At 42.4% G+C, this 18,850-nt stretch overlaps 1 pseudogene; it reads left to right on the forward strand.

Moving 5' to 3' along the window:
• Positions 1-8,332, forward strand: part of LOC106572403 (protein Hook homolog 3-like) — a 73,815-nt pseudogene extending 65,483 nt beyond the window's left edge.
• Positions 8,333-18,850: the final 10,518 nt, after the last annotated feature.

Consider the following 18,850-nt stretch of genomic DNA (forward strand, 5'->3'; position numbering starts at 1 on the left):
CCAATCCACATGTAGATACAGTCCTGTCATTAGTAGTAGACAGCCAATCCAGTCCTGTCATTAGTAGTAGACAGCCAATCCATGTAGAGACAGCCCTGTCATTAGTAGTAGACAGCCAATCCACATGTAGAGACAGTCCTGTCATTAGTAGTAGACAGCCAATCCATGTAGAGACAGCCCTGTCATTAGTAGAAAACAGCCAATCCACATGTAGAGACAGTCCTGTCATTAGTAGTAGACAGCCAATCCACATGTAGATACAGCCCTGTCATTAGTAGTAGACAGCCAATCCACATGTAGATACAGTCCTGTCATTAGTAGTAGACAGCCAATCCACATGTAGATACAGCCCTGTCATTAGTAGTAGACAGCCAATCCACATGTAGATACAGCCCTGTCATTAGTAGTAGACAGCCAATCCATGTAGATACGGTCCTGTCATTAGTAGTAGACAGCCAATCCATGTAGAGACAGTCCTGTCATTAGTAGAAGACAGCCAATCCAATTGTTTCTTAAAAGTAGTCACTTTCTAAGATCTGTGTTCAAATGGTTTTAAAAAGTTTTCATTTTGGGGCATCTGTATTCACCTCCAAAGTAATGATTTACTTTATTTATCCAGAGCGACTTACAGTAGAGTGCATACATTTTAAATACTGGTCCCCCCGTGGGAATCGAACCCACAACCCTGGCGTTGCAAGCGCCATGCTCTACCAACTGAGCTACAGTGGGACTGTACTCAGTCCGACTCAACCCATTTTACTAACGTGCTGATCCTCTGTTCATCTCCCTCTACAGAAAGACTACGACAAGACCAAGGCCCAGAGAGACCAGGAGGAGAAACTCATAGTGTCTGCCTGGTACAACATGGTGCGTGTTGTATATTGTACCAGCACTGTATTATTACATGTTAGTCATCGTACTCTTAACTCATAGGGGCTGATTTCCCAATATACATACTTTGGGGCGGCAGCGTAGCCTAGTGGTTAGAGCGTTGGACTAGTAACCGAAAGGTTGCGAGTTCGAATCCCCGAGCTGACAAGGTACAAATCTGTCGTTCTGCCCCCTGAACAAGGCAGTTTACCCACTGTTCCTAGGCTGTCATTGAAAATAAGAATTTGTTCTTAACTGACTTGCCTGGTTAAATAAAGGTAAAATAAATACTACCGTTCTCCACACTCTCGTGCTCCCAGTGCGTTCTCTTGAGTACGAGAGTGTGGAGAACGCATAAAACATTACATTAGAGAAGCACTCCCCTTTCTGTATTACCTCACGCTGAGCAGCACTCCCCCTACTGTATTACCTCACGCTGAGCAGCACTCCCTCTACTGTATTACCTCACGCTGAGCAGCACCTCCCCTACTGTATTACCTCACGCTGAGCAGCACCACCTCCCTGTACTGTATTACCTCACGCTGAGCAGCACCTCCCCTACTGTATTACCTCACGCTGAGCAGCACCACCTCCCTCTACTGTATTACCTCACGCTGAGCAGCACCTCCCCCTACTGTATTACCTCACGCTGAGCAGCACCACCTCCCTCTACTGTATTACCTCACGCTGAGCAGCACCTCCCCCTACTGTATTACCTCACGCTGAGCAGCACCACCCTCCCTCTACTGTATTACCTCACGCTGAGCAGCACCTCCCCTACTGTATTACCTCACGCTGAGCAGCACCTCCCCTACTGTATTACCTCACGCTGAGCAGCACCACCTCCCTCTACTGTATTACCTCACGCTGAGCAGCACCTCCCCTACTGTATTACCTCACGCTCACCTCCCCTACTGTATTACCTCACGCTGAGCAGCACTCCCCTACTGTATTACCTCACGCTGAGCAGCACCACCTCCCCTACTGTATTACCTCACGCTGAGCAGCACTCCCTCTACTGTATTACCTCACGCTGAGCTGCACCTTCCATTTCACTGACCCATCTTCCAACCAGGACAACGACAACAATAGAAACCAAACAAGATATACACACATTAAACATTTTACTTCATAATTATAGCTATATGTGAATCACAATAATCTAGCTAACCAGCTAGTTAAACAGTCAATAATGACCTAAAACGAATGTTTTGCAAGGTAGATTGTCAATTCTTAGTGGATAGCTAGCTACCAATTCTTTGTGGTTATCTGGCTTGCTAACAGTAGTAGCTAGCCAGTTAGCCCTATTGACTTGCGATCTACGCACACTGCAGTGGGTATTGTAGGCAGGTAAACATGTATTTATTAAAGTATCAAGATAAAATATTGTAGTCAGGCAACATTTCGTTCTGAAGTCGGAGTGTATTTTCTCTATGGCTTCAGCTGAAAATAATGGCCGCCGTTGATTTCAAGACAATTTACATTGTTTTCTTACGTGGTTGACTTGTATTTCTTTTCATACATTTCACTGAAGCTTGCATCGATGCATTTACATTTTAGTCATTTAGCAGACGCTCTTATCCACAGCGACTTACAGTAGTGAATGCATACATTTCATTTCATGCATTTTTTTTTTCCCGTGGGAATCGAACCCACAACCCTGGCGTTGCAAACACCATGCTCGACCAGCTGAGCCACAGGGAAGACCATGCAGGGAAGATGCATGCTTGAAAATGTGTACAAGCGGAGTACCCATCCGAGAACTGCCATCCCGTGCTCGGAGCACGGTACTATATTGGCAAATACTCGTAGTGTCTGCCTGCTTACAACATGGTGAATTGTTATATTATACCAGACTGTATTACCACAGATGGAACAAAGAGCCAGATGTTTCACCAGATGTATAAATAATGTGAAGCAGCATCCTTTTGACATTTTCACTCACTACCAAATATGGTGATGAGAGGAAGCCCAGTGGCCGGCAGTGGGAGAAGATTCAGTTAGATGGATTTTCGTTGACATTCTGCATATTTTCTCATGAAACATTTGATCTCAATACAGTTTTCTGTTCCCAAGACTTCAATCTGTTATGAACAGAGTGGACTAAGTTTTGTGGACTTTACCCTTTTGCCAAAGTTTCAATAAATTGAATTGTTTGCAAGGTGTTCAAGGGCGTATTGAGTTGTTGCAGACACGCACTTCACACAGTAGGCGATCCATAACAGAAATATGCAAATACATGCTAGAACGAGCCAATAGGATCTCGCTAGCTCGTGCTTGGCTCTGCCCTCCTCCTTGCTTGTTCTGCCCACTACAATGACTTTGCTCCCATTAGAAACGACAGGCTGTGGACAATCTTGGGTTAGATATAAAAATAAAATCTTTGATTTTATGTTGTTACTCCTGTCAAACACTAGAGGGCGCTGCAGGATTTCCTATGCCACTTTATTTTGTAATAATTTTTTTTAACCTTTATTTAACTAGGCAAGTCAGTTAAGAACAAATTATTATTTACAATGACGGCCTACTGGTGAACATTGCCTTATTCAGGGGCAGAACGACAGATTTTTACCTTCTCAGCTCAGGGATTCGATCCAGCAACCTTTCGGTTACTGGCCCAACACTCTAACCACTAGGCTACCTACCGCCCCTGAAATGAATACTCCATGGATATAAAAAGCAAAGTATAGTGGTGCTGTTTTCAGTGTTTTGAGTCAAAAATGAGAAGAAAACTCACATAGCAGACACAGGGGGTTTAACCAACATCTTTTAATGAATGTGTCTTAATGAAGCCACTGTGTGTGTGTGTGTGTGTGTGTGTGTGTGTGTGTCCAGGGCATGGCTCTCCAGAAGAAGGCAGCAGAGGACCGTCTGGCCAGTACGGGTTCAGGACAGTCCTTTCTGGCTCGCCAGAGACAGGCTACCAGTACACGCCGCTCTTACCCCGGATACCCGGGACCCCAGTCCGCCACCGCCAGGTAGACATGGCGCCGCGACTCTTCAACTCGACCTTTGACCGCCGACCCTTCCAGGCCAGGTACCACCACGGCCAGGTAGACGCGGCACCCTGCTGAAACCCCTACATGACCCTTTTTTTCCCCCCTGACCCTTGACCCCTGCAGGTGTTCATCAGGGCACACACAGTCCAGTTGTATGAGTGTCGGCTGAGTGGTTTAGGATAAACGTCTCCTCTTATGAATCCTTTTTTGTTCTCTGTCCTCCTCCACGGTCCTTCAGTCTCCCTTTTTAAATCTGGTTTACCTGGATTTATTGTCAATAATTATTATGTACATTTCTGTAAAACGATGTTACTGTTCTGTTTATTTTCTTCTGTCTGGATTCCTCCTGTCTAATAACTGTCGTTTCTGTGTAACACAAGAACTTGAGTAGAGATGCAACTTTAGTTGTTGTTGTATTTGAACCCTTGTGAAAATGAAAAAAAACAGGAGAATATTTTCATATCTTTTGCTTGAATGCGCTTTAGTTTTGGAGAGGGTAGATCCACTACATAGAGGGTTTGTGACCAGTTGGTATCTTTACACCCAGTACAGTACATAGTATGTGTTAAATGTGTTCAGTCTCTTAGGCAGTCTTTGTTTTACATGTAGTCTGTTTTAGGCAGGCTGTAGTGGCCTGTAGTTGGACTCCACTAGCCTGGGACTTAGCAGTAGAAAAGGGAATTATACACATACTGCATTAACAGAACAGAGATTCATATTGATCAAGTGTTTCTCCTGAAATGAAGGGAAACCTCTTCCCCTGTATACTCCTGTTCTCAAATCAACCAGTAGTCATTATCGATTATTTATCAGTCAATAGTTTATTGATTTGATTATTGTGAACGAAGTGAGTCTCTCTCCCTATTATCCTGTGTTGCTGGAGGGAAATACAGAACTGTCCTCTAGATCCACACTAGTAACTAACGCCAGCTGCACAGCTGTGACCGTCCCATATGAACCCGTCTGCATGCTAACCGTCTGCATCCACTACCTATGCGCTGGACCTAGTCAAACAGTGGCTATGATGTTGTATGTATAGCATAGCAAAAAAGCCAGTGGAGTGGTCTGCAATACAAACGTAAAATAACCACTGCTGCCACCCAAGGAGGAGAAATTTACAGGGAGGTAGGTTATAAACTTTACAGGGAGGTGGTTATAAACTTTACAGGGAGGTAGTTATAAACTTTACAGGGATTTGGATTATAAACTTTACAGGGAGGTGATTATAAACTTTACAGGGAGGTGGATTATAAACTTTACAGGGAGGTGGTTATACACTTTACATGGAGGTAGGTTATAAACTTTACAGGGAGGTGGTTATAAACTTTACAGGGAGTTGGATTATAAACTTTACAGGGAGTTGGATTATAAACTTTACAGGGAGGTGGGTTATAAACTTTAAAGGGAGGTGGATTATAAACTTTACAGGGAGGTATATTATAAACTTTACAGGGAGGTGGATTATAAACTTTACAGGGAGGTGGATTATAAACTTTACAGGGAGGTGGATTATAAACTTTACAGGGAGGTGGTTATAAACTTTAAAGGGAGGTGGGTTATAAACTTTACAGCGAGGTAGGTTATAAACTTTAAAGCGAGGTAGGTTATAAACTTCATAGGGAGGTAGGTTATAAACTTTACAGGGAGGTCGTTATAAACTTTACAGTGAGGTAGTTTATAAACTTTACAGCGAGGTAGGTTGTAAACTTTACAGGGAGGTAGTTATAAACTTTACAGGGAGATGGTTATAAACTTTACAGGGAGTTGGCATAATGACTGGGTATGCTGCTAGCATATGCTAACGCTAGTTAGAAAAACTACCTGTAACTTCCTTCATATTTGACACAGAGACAAATAGGGAAATAGATATAGGGCCTCATTGCCAAAAACCCCAAAGTATCCCTTTCATTTATAAATCGCTGCGCTATGTCAATGAGGTGAGCTAGGATAACGTAATGTCATGTCATATTCTCTGACCTACCTGACAACCAGCATGTGATATTGTGTTCTGTAGGTTTCATCCAGGAGTGGATAGGCCGTAGCCTTGATGTTCTACAGATTGCAGTGGGCAGTACTTGACCACTATGTTAAAGATACTTCTGATATCTTATCATTTCTGTCATGGTAGTCCAGGGCTGTCCAACCCTGTTCCTGGAGAGATACCATCCTGTAGGTTTACATCTATCTAGTCCAGGACTCTCCAACCCTGTTCCTGGAGAGATACCATCCTGTAGGTTTACATCTATGTAGTCCAGGGCTCTCCAACCCTGTTCCTGGAGAGATACCATCCTGTAGGTTTACATCTATGTAGTCCAGGGCTCTCCAACCCTGTTCCTGGAGAGATACCATCCTGTAGGTTTACATCTATGTAGTCCAGGACTCTCCAACCCTGTTCCTGGAGAGATAACCTCCCGAAGGATTTCGCTCCAACCCCAGTTCTAACTAACCTGATTCAGCTTATCAACCAGCTCATTATAGTTACTAGGCTAGATCTGTAGTTACTAGGCTAGATCTGTAGTTACTAGGCTAGATCTGTAGTTACTACGCTAGATCTGTAGTTACTAGGCTAGATCTGTAGTTACTAGGCTAGATCTGTAGTTACTAGGCTAGATCTGTAGTTGCTAGGCTAGATCTGTAGTTGCTAGGCTAGATCTGTAGTTACTAGGCTAGATCTGTAGTTACTAGGCTAGATCTGTAGTTACTAGGCTAGATCTGTAGTTGCTAGGCTAGATCTGTAGTTATGCGCTAGGCTAGATCTGTAGTTAGTACGCTAGATCTGTAGTTGCTAGGCTAGATCTGTAGTTGCTAGGCTAGATCTGTAGTTACTACGCTAGATCTGTAGTTACTTCGCTAGATCTGTAGTTGCTAGGCTAGATCTGTAGTTGCTAGGCTAGATCTGTAGTTACTACGCTAGATCTGTAGTTGCTAGGCTAGATCTGTAGTTGCTAGGCTAGATCTGTAGTTGCTAGGCTAGATCTGTAGTTGCTAGGCTAGATCTGTAGTTGCTAGGCTAGATCTGTAGTTACTACGCTAGATCTGTAGTTACTTCGCTAGATCTGTAGTTGCTAGGCTAGATCTGTAGTTACTAGGCTAGATCTGTAGTAACTAGGCTAGATCTGTAGTTGCTAGGCTAGATCTGTAGTTACTACCACCCTCTATCAGTTTGACCGTTTTGATCCCAATCGATCATTATGCCCTGTCCTGTATCATTATAACCAAACCTCTTACTGGTTGTTATTGTCCTCTCCTCTCTCTCTCTCGCCTCCTCTCTCTCTCACCTCCTCTCTCTCTCACCTCCTCTCTCTCTCCACTCCTCTCTCTCACCTCTCTCTCTCCACTCCTCTCTCTCTCTCACCTCCTCTCCTCTCTCTCTCACCTCCTCTCTCTACTCTCTCTCTCTCTCACTCCTCTCTCTCTCACCTCCTCTCTCCTCCCTCTCTCTCTCACCTCCTCTCTCCTCCTCTCTCTCTCTTCTCTTCCTCTCTTTTCGCACTCTTTTTGTCTCTCTCTCTTTCTCTCCTTCCCCTCCTCTCCTCTCTTTTCCCTCCTCTCCACAGTGATGACATTACATGACCAGCGCAGGCAGGGTTGATGGGCGGTTGCATGACCATAACTTAATAATGAGCCAGGCTGAAAATAACCCTTCATCAATTCAACACTAACCCTCAACTCTAACGGAGGACGGGCCGGGCGGGCCCAGATTAGGCCCAGGACGGGGGGTTAAGAGCTCTCGACAGACCCGGATGGCACCGCCCTCTCAGAGGCCAACCTAACCTAACCCCCTCTCTCCTTCACTCACGGACCTGCATCTGCTTGCTGCTTGCTGCTTGTGAACCTCTATCGTCATGACATGCACTGAGACAGCAACAGCAGTCTCTAGTGGGGGAATGGAGAGAGCTGCAGTTAGGGCTGTGGAATAAAAACATATTAAAGATTCTTCATGCCGTTTGCAAGGTCAAGGAAAATTCTTGTACTTAACTGTGTGGTGCAAAGCGAGGACTACAGTGTTATTCTTAGTGACAGTATGGTTCTCTGATAGACTTGGACAATGACGATGATCAAGCCGAACTAGAAATACATGGTTACTGTACTGTAAACCTGGTGTGTATCTGTTGGGTGTTCCACTCACTTCTCTCTCTCTCTCTCTCTCTTTGTGTTTCACTGGGTCTAAGAGGAAAAGGCAATATCATAATTTATTTCACATCGCACCTCTAATCAAATGTGTATATACTGAGTGTACAAAACATTAGGAACACCTTCCTAATTTTGAGTTGCAACCCCCTGCTCCCACTTTAGCCTCAAATCATCAGGGCATGAACTCTACAAGGTGTTGAAAGCGTTCCACAGGGATGCTGGCCCACTGTTGACTAAAGTTGGCTGGATGTCCTTTGGGTGGTGGACCATTGTTGATACACACAGGAAACTGTTGAGCGTGAAAAACCCAGAAGCGTTGCAGTTCTCAACACAAACCGGTGCGCCTGGCACCTACTACCATACCCCGTTCAAAGGCACTTAAATCTTTTGTCTTGTCCATTCACCCTCTGAATGACACACATACACAATCCATGTCTCAGCTGTCTCAAGGCTTAAAAATCCTCCTTTTAACATGTCTCCTCCTCCTTCATCTACACTGATTGAAGTGGATTTAACAAGTGACATCCATAAGGGATCATAGTATTCACCTGGATTCACCTGGATTCACCTGGATTCACCTGGTCAGTCTGTCAGAGGTATTCAACTCTTACAGAGCTGGTTTTCTGCTCGACCTGATAATTAATTACACACACCTGGTGTCCCATGTCTAAATCAGGCCCTGGTGTCCCATGTCTAAATCAGGCCCTGGTGTCCCATGTCTAAATCAGGCCCTGGTGTCCCATGTCTAAATCAGGCCCTTGGTGTCCCATGTCTAAATCAGGCCCTGGTGTCCCATGTCTAAATCAGGCCCTGGTGTCCCATGTCTAAATCAGGCCCTGGTGTCCCATGTCTAAATCAGGCCCTGGTGTCCCATGTCTAAATCAGGCCCTGGTGTCCCATGTCTAAATCAGGCCCTGGTGTCCCATGTCTAAATCAGGCCCTGGTGTCCCATGTCTAAATCAGGCCCTGGTGTCCCATGTCTAAATCAGGCCCTGGTGTCCCATGTCTAAATCAGGCCCTGGTGTCCCATGTCTAAATCAGGCCCCTGGTGTCCCATGTCTAAATCAGGCCCTGATTCAAACTGACTTCCAGAGTTGAGTTGGAGGGCACTATGTCATGGAAAGAGCAGGTGTTCTTAATGTTTTGTACACTCAGTCTAGAGCTAGATTTTCAAGTTTCCATTTATTTCCAAGTTTTCTGCTGACTTAACCTCTATGTATGGAGTGCTCTGCTTCTTTATTTGACTGATAATAACCTTGATGTGTTTCTTTCTCTCTCTCTCTCTCTCTCTCTTTCTCTTTCTCTTCTCTCTCTCTCTTTCTTTTCTCTCTCTCTCTTTCTCTCTCTCTCTCTCTTTCTCTCTCTCTTTCTCTCCCCAAATGGTGGAGGGTAATGGTAGAAGAGATCACATGCTTCTATCTAGCCTTTATGACTTTATGTATTCCTGTTTTTATTTGACTTACATATGCAGTATTGACTTAGATTCATATATTTCCTACATTGTATTAAATGTGTAAAATCTTTCTCTAACCTTTTATAAAAACAAGTAGGCTTGTTGATAGGATGCCATGGCAGAGCCTTTTTGAAAAATACAGCAAGGTGGCCCACGTAGTAAGACTGGCCTGTCCCGGGTCGTGGTTCATTAGCAGATGGCCCGCGTGAGTGAGACTACCCTGTCCCGGTCGTGGTTCATTAGGTACCAAATGGAAGAAAATGGACTTGAACCAGGGATGTTCTGCCTGTCCAGTATGAAACACTCATTTTAGTACAGTGTGCCCAAATGTTTTTATTTTTAATTTAACCTTTAACTAATCAAGAACAAATTCTTATTTACAATGACGGCCTACCCCGGCCAAACCCTCCCCCTAGCACGGACGACGCTGGGCCGGGATCGAACCCGGGTCTATAGTGATGCCTCTAAACCGCTACACCACTAATGAACACAACCCAGAAGTGGCAGGAATGGACAGACGAGATAGAAAGTCAAAGAGGATCTTTCCTATCATGTTATATCATGAACATGTTGAAAGTGCTTTTGCCTCAAGTGTAAAACCAAACCGGTGTCAGTAAGAGAACCTGTTGCTGTTTTCACATTATAACAAAAAGATGTGTCCAAATTATTATGTGACTGATGAACTTTGTATGACTCGTTCTACTTGTGTGAAATACTAGTCTCCTGACGTGGTGATATGATTGGTAGGGCAACCTGTCTCTTAACTGTCTGTCCTGGGTTTTTTGTTGTTGTTGTTGTTGCATGTCTCCTTGATGAACATAGAGCTACTGTCTGCATCCCTAATGGCACCCTATCTCCCTATGGGCCCTGGTTAAAAGTAGTGCACTATATAGGGAATAGGGTGCCTATTGGGACACAATAATAGTTTCAAAACCACTTGCCATTAATCAGAACCGAGTAGCACTGAAAACAATATGGAAACACTTTACTCAGTAAATATGAGGCTTTAGAACTTGTTATAAGCACCTATGAGCCTTTATAATGTTTTATAAGTCGGATAATATTTTATGTCTCTCCGTGTCAACTGACTCCCAATGGCTCGTATTTCATCCAGGCTGTTATGAGATGATAAGGCATGAATAGGGTCCTTCTTGCTTATGACAAGGCTTACAATGCATTATAACCGCATCAAAATGCATTATAACCTCAGGCTATAAGTAAAGTTTTACTAAAGTTACAACTGGTTCCAGATCGGTTAGTCTCCTAGCCTGGTCCCAGATCGGTTAGTCTCCTAGCCTGGTCCCAGATCGGTTAGTCTCCTAGCCTGGTCCCAGATCGGTTAGTCTCCTAGCCTGGTCCCAGATCGGTTAGTCTCCTAGCCTGGTCCCAGATCGGTTAGTCTCCTAGCCTGGTCCCAGATCGGTTAGTCTCCTAGCCTGGTCCCAGATCGGTTAGTCTCCTAGCCTGGTCCCAGATCGGTTAGTCTCCTAGCCTGGTCCCAGATCGGTTAGTCTCCTAGCCTGGTCCCAGATCGGTTAGTCTCCTAGCCTGGTCCCAGATCGGTTAGTCTCCTAGCCTGGTCCCAGATCGGTTAGTCTCCTAGCCTGGTCCCAGATCGGTTAGTCTCCTAGCCTGGTCCCAGATCGGTTAGTCTCCTAGCCTGGTCCCAGATCGGTTAGTCTCCTAGCCTGGTCCCAGATCGGTTAGTCTCCTAGCCTGGTCCCAGATCGGTTAGTCTCCTAGCCTGGTCCCAGATCGGTTAGTCTCCTAGCCTGGTCCCAGATCAGTGTGTGCTGTCTTGACAAGTGATCTGGGACCTAGGCTAGTGTTCTACACAGGACAATAAACCTCTAGCATAGTTACACCAGACTGAATGTTTCAAACAATAGCGAGCGTAGTGTTCAATCTGGTTTTCCTAGGCTAAAAAAAAAAAAACTCTAGTAGAAAATAAAACATTTTTTAAAATAAAAGAACTGAGGCTTTTCAGTCAGAACTTATCGCCAGGTTTTATGGTTGCTGTATTTTTTTATTCATAGGAAGACTTATTTTACATTAAAAATAAAGTAGCAAATAACCTTTCCATTTGCCAAGTTTTATATTGCTGCTTGTATAATATGTACACACTGAATGGGTGAAACAAACAGTGAAGGAGGAAATTAGTGGTCATAGTTACCTGTCCATTTGAAACTTGTCGATAAAATGTGCTTCCTACGCTGTTAACCACGTTGTAATAAAGCTTGTATAAAACACCGCCTGTTTCTCTGAGTCTTTTTTTTTTATCTACAAAGGCACATTCACGTTTCCTAGACATTTGGTCAGAAATGTTGTATGACAACAACAACAACAAGTATTCTGACCTTTCAAAGCCACTGACGTGTTTTTCCTTTTTATTCTCTCTGGATTAACGTTCTCACAAATCTATACCCTGGAAGAGTTGGGCTCCATCTAGATAAGTAACACACAATCATCTAGATAAGTAACACTACCATCTATATAAGTAACACACAATCATCTAGATACGTAACACTACCATCTATATAAGTAACACGCTACCATCTAGATAAGAAACACATTATCATCTAGATAAGTAACACACTACCATCTAGATAAGAAACACATTATCTTCTAGATAAGTAACACGCTACCATCTATATAAGTAACACCCTACCATCTAGATAAGAAACACATTATCATCTAGATAAGTAACACACTACCATCTAGATAAGTAACACACTATCATCTAGATAAGTAACACACTACCATCTAGATAAGTAACACGCTACCATCTAGATAAGTAACACACTACCATCTAGATAAGTAACACACTATCATCTAGATAAGTAACACACTACCATCTAGATAAGTAACACACTACCATCTAGATAAGTAACACACTACCATCTAGATAAGTAACACACTACCATCTAGATAAGTAACACACTACCATCTAGATAAGTAACACACTACCATCTAGATAAGTAACACACTATCATCTAGATAAGAAGCACACTACCATCTAGATAAGTAACACACTACCATCTAGATAAGTAACACGCTACCATCTAGATAAGTAGCACACTACCATCTAGATAAGTAACACACTACCATCTAGATAAGTACACACTACCATCTAGATAAGTAACACACTACCATCTAGATAAGTAACACTACCATCTAGATAAGTAACACACTACCATCTAGATAAGTAACACACTACCATCTAGATAAGTAACACACTACCATCTAGATAAGTAACACGCTACCATCTAGATAAGTAACACACTACCATCTAGATAAGTAACACACTATCATCTAGATAAGTAACACACTACCATCTAGATAAGTAACACACTACCATCTAGATAAGTAACACACTACCATCTAGATAAGTAACACACTATCATCTAGATAAGTAACACACTATCATCTAGATAAGTAGCACACTACCATCTAGATAAGTAACACACTACCATCTAGATAAGTAACACACTACCATCTAGATAAGTAACACACTACCATCTAGATAAGTAACACTATCATCTAGATAAGTAACACACTATCATCTAGATAAGAAACACACTACCATCTAGGTAAGAAACACACTACCATCTAGATAAGTAACACACTACCATCTAGATAAGTAACACACTACCATCTAGATAAGAAACACAATATCATCTAGATAAGTAACACACTATCATCTAGATAAGAAACACACTACCATCTAGATAAGTAACACACTACCATCTAGATAAGTAACATTATCATCTAGATAAGTAACACACTATCATCTAGATAAGAAACACACTACCATCTAGGTAAGAAACACACTACCATCTAGATAAGTAACACACTACCATCTAGATAAGTAACACACTACCATCTAGATAAGTAACACACTACCATCTAGATAAGTAACACACTACCATCTAGATAAGTAACACACTACCATCTAGATAAGTAACACACTACCATCTAGATAAGTAACACACTACCATCTAGATAAGTAACACACTACCATCTAGATAAGTAACACTACCATCTAGATAAGTAACACACTATCATCTAGATAAGTAACACACTATCATCTAGATAAGAAGCACACTACCATCTAGATAAGTAACACACTACCATCTAGATAAGTAACACACTACCATCTAGATAAGTAACACACTACCATCTAGATAAGTAACACTATCATCTAGATAAGTAACACACTATCATCTAGATAAGAAACACACTACCATCTAGATAAGTAACACACTACCATCTAGATAAGTAACACACTACCATCTAGATAAGTAACACACTATCATCTAGATAAGTAACACACTATCATCTAGATAAGTAACACACTACCATCTAGATAAGTAACACACTACCATCTAGATAAGTAACACACTACCATCTAGATAAGTACACACTACCATCTAGATAAGTAACACACTACCATCTAGATAAGTAACACACTATCATCTAGATAAGTAACACACTATCATCTAGATAAGAAACACACTACCATCTAGATAAGTAACACACTACCATCTAGATAAGTAACACACTACCATCTAGATAAGTAACACACTACCATCTAGATAAGTAACACTATCATCTAGATAAGTAACACACTATCATCTAGATAAGAAACACACTACCATCTAGGTAAGAAACACACTACCATCTAGATAAGTAACACACTATCATCTAGATAAGAAACACACTACCATCTAGATAAGTAACACACTATCATCTAGATAAGAAACACACTACCATCTAGATAAGTAACACACTACCATCTAGATAAGTAACACATTATCATCTAGATAAGTAACACACTACCATCTAGATAAGTAACACTACCATCTAGATAAGTAACACACTACCATCTAGATAAGTAACACACTACCATCTAGATAAGTAACACACTACCATCTAGATAAGTAACACACTATCATCTAGATAAGTAACACACTACCATCTAGATAAGTAACACACTATCATCTAGATAAGAAACACACTATCATCTAGATAAGTAACACACTACCATCTAGATAAGTAACACACTACCATCTAGATAAGTAACACACTACCATCTAGATAAGTAACATTATCATCTAGATAAGTAATACACTACCATCTAGATAAGTAACATCATCTAGATAAGTAACACACTACCATCTAGATAAGTAACATACTACCATCTAGATAAGTAACACACTATCATCTAGATAAGTAACACACTATCATCTAGATAAGTAACACACTATCATCTAGATAAGAAGCACACTACCATCTAGATAAGTAACACACTACCATCTAGATAAGTAACATTATCATCTAGATAAGTAACACACTACCATCTAGATAAGTAGCACACTACCATCTAGATAAGTAACACACTACCATCTAGATAAGAAACACACTACCATCTAGGTAAGAAACACACTACCATCTAGATAAGTAACACACTATCATCTAGATAAGTAACACACTATCATCTAGATAAGAAACACACTACCATCTAGGTAAGAAACACACTACCATCTAGATAAGTAACACACTACCATCTAGATAAGTAACACACTACCATATAGATAAGTAACACACTACCATCTAGATAAGTAACACACTACCATCTAGATAAGAAACACACTACCATCTAGATAAGAAACACACTACCATCTAGATAAGAAACACACTATCATCTAGATAAGTAACACACTACCATCTAGATAAGTAACACACTACCATCTAGATAAGTAACATTATCATCTAGATAAGTAACACACTACCATCTAGATAAGTAACACACTACCATCTAGATAAGTAACACACTACCATCTAGATAAGAAACACACTACCATCTAGATAAGTAACACACTACCATCTAGATAAGTAACACACTACCATCTAGATAAGTAACACACTACCATCTAGATAAGTAACACACTATCATCTAGATAAGTAACACACTACCATCTAGATAAGAAACACACTACCATCTAGATAAGTAACATTATCATCTTGATAAGTAACACTACCATCTAGATAAGTAACACACTACCATCTAGATAAGAAACACACTACCATCTAGATAAGTAAACATTACCATCTAGATAAGTAACACACTACCATCTAGATAAGGAACACACTACCATCTAGATAAGTAAACATTATCATCTTGATAAGTAACACACTACCATCTAGATAAGGAACACACTACCATCTAGATAAGTAAAACACTACCATCTAGATAAGAAACACACTACCATCTAGATAAGAAACATTATCATCTAGATAAGTAACACACTACCATCTAGATAAGGAATACTATAGATAAGTAACACACTACCATCTAGATAAGTAACACTACCATCTAGATAAGTAACACACTACCATCTAGATAAGGAACACACTACCATCTAGATAAGGAACACACTACCATCTAGATAAGGATATTATATATAAGTAACGCTACCATCTAGATAAGGAAAACGCTACCATCCTGCTTGGTGCCCTGACGCTGAGGCTGGGTCCTAATCAAATAATGTAACATTTAATGTGTCACATGATTCATAAACAACAGACTAACAGTGAAATGCTGACTGACGGGTCCTTTATCAACACTGCAGAATTAAAGACCGTGACTAATGAATAACAATAAAGAGTAGAAAATAACATGGCTATATACAGGAAGTAGAAAATAACATGGCTATATACAGGGAGTAGACAATAACATGGATATATGCAGGAAGTAGAAAATGCTACATGGCTATATACAGGAAGTAGAAAATAACATGGCTATATACAGGAAGTAGATAATAACATGGCTATACAGTCGTGGCCAAAAGTTTTGAGAATGACACAAATATTAATTTTCACAAAGTCTGCTGCTCCAGTGTCTTTAGATATTTTTGTCAGATGTTACTATGGAATACTGAAGTATAATTACAAGCATTTCATAAGTGTCGAAGGCTTTTATTGACAATTACATGAAGTTGATATTTGCAGTGTTGACCCTTCTTTTTCAAGACCTCTGCAATCCGCCCTGGCATGCTGTCAATTAACTTCTGGGCCACATCCTGACTGATGGCAGCCCATTCTTGCATAATCAATGCTTGGAGTTTGTCAGAATTTGTGGGTTTTTGTTTGTCCACCCGCCTCTTGAGGATTGACCACAAGTTCTCAATGGAATTAAGGTCTGGGGAGTTTCCTGGCCATGGACCCAAAATATCAATGTTTTGTTCCCCGAGCCACTTAGTTATCACTTTTGCCTTATGACAAGGTGCTCCATCATGCTGGAAAAGGCATGTTCGTCACCAAACTGTTCCTAGATGGTTGGGAGAAGTTGCTCTCGGGGGGATGTGTTGGTACCATTCTTTATTCATGGCTGTGTTTTTAGGCAAAATTGTGAGTGAGCCCACTCCCTTGGCTGAGAAGCAAACCCACACATGAATGTTCTCAGGATGCTTTACTGTTGGCATGACACAGGACTGATGGTAGCGCTCACCTTGTCTTCTCTGTACAAGCTATTTTCCGGATGCCCCAAACAATCGGAAAGGGGATTCATCAGAGAAAATGACCTTACCCCAATCCTCAGCAGTCCAATCCCTGTACCTTTTGCAGAATATCAGCTGCACTCACTCCTGCCTGCTGCCATTCCTGAGCAAGCTCTGTACTGGTGGTGCCCCGATCCTGCAGCTGAATCAACTTTAGGAGACGGTCCTGGAGCATGCTGGAGTATTGGGCGCCCTGAAGCCTTCTTCACAACAATTGAACCGCTCTCGTTGAATTTTTTGATGCGCCGATAAATAGTTGATTTAGGTGCAATCTTACTGGCAGCAATATCCTTGCCTTGTGAAGCCCTTTTTGTGCAAAGCAAGGATGACGGCACGTGTTTCCTTGCAGGTAACCATGGTTGACAGAGGAAGAACAATGATTCCAAGGACCACCCTCCTTTTGAAGCTTCCAGTCTGTTATTCAAACTCAATCAGCATGACAGAGTGATCTCCAGCCTTGTCCTCGTCAACACTCACACCTGTGTTAACGAGAGAATCACTGGCATGATGTCAGCTGGTCCTTTTGTGGCAGGGCTGAAATGCAGTGGAAATGTTTTTTGGGGATTCAGTTCATTTGCGTGGCAAATTTGGTTGTGTTGTCAACCAAACACAATTCAATATTACTTTTATAATACAACTGATAGCCTAAAGTTAAGACTATTTCCTAAATGAATCTAACTGTAAAATGAGTAACACATCCATGGCCACTGTTTTTGAGGTTACTGTTATTAAGTATCTTCTTATGTAGTCATAGAAAACGTTCAAGATAGCGTGCAAAAGTTGCAGACCTGTGGAGATTTTCACAATTGTTTAATAATCTGTGCAGTATCTGGAACAGCATTCATCACTTGCATCAGTGTAACTGGCGGCAGGGAAGTCAGGCGCAGGAGAGCAAAACTTGGTAATCAACGGAGCAGTTTTATTCATAAAACCACCGGTAACCAGAACCAGAACAACAAACAAACGGGTAAAAAACCCGTCGCGCACCAGAGAAAACGTGCACATGCACTTACAATAAACAATTCCGCACAAAGACATGGGGGGAACAGAGGGTTAAATACACAACATGTAATGAGAGAAATTGAGACCAGGTGTGTGAGAAGACAAGACAAAACAAATAGAAAATGAAAAGTGGATCGATGATGGCTAGAAGACCGGCAACGCCGACCGCCGCCAGAACAAGGAGAGGAACCGACTTCGGCGGAAGTCGTGACAGTACCCCCCCCCCCCCCTTGACGCACGGCTCCAGCTGCGCGTCAACACCGGCCTCGGGGACGACCCGGAGGACGAGGCGCAGGGCGATCTGGATGGAGATGGTGGAACTCCTGCAGCATTACAGGGTCCAACACGTCCTCGACCGGAACCCAGCACCTCTCCTCCGGACCGTACCCCTCCCACTCCACGAGGTACTGAAGGCCCCTCGCCCGACGCCTCGAATCCAGGACTTTAAATGGCCCCACAAACCGCGGGCCCAACTTCCGGCAGGGCAGGCGGAGGGGCAGGTTTCGGGTCGAGAGTCAGACCCGGTCCCCCGGTGCGAACACCGGGACCTCATTGCGGTGACGGTCTGCGCTGTTTTTCTGGCGCAGCACGGCCCGCTGAAGGTGAACACGGGCAGCTTTCCATGTCTCCTCCGCGCGCATGAACCAGTCGTCCACCGCAGGAGCCTCGGTCTGACTCTGATGCCAAGGTACCAGAACCGGCTGATACCCCAGTACGCACTGGAAGGGGGAGAGGTTAGTGGAGGAGTGGCGGAGTGAGTTCTGTGCCATCTCGGCCCAGGGCATGAACTGGTCTTATTGCCAGGACCGGCAGGGGAAGTTACAGGGGAATGA

The sequence above is a fragment of the Salmo salar genome, unplaced genomic scaffold, assembly GCF_905237065.1.
Source record: "Salmo salar unplaced genomic scaffold, Ssal_v3.1, whole genome shotgun sequence".
In the NCBI taxonomy this organism is placed as follows: Eukaryota; Metazoa; Chordata; class Actinopteri; order Salmoniformes; family Salmonidae; genus Salmo; species Salmo salar.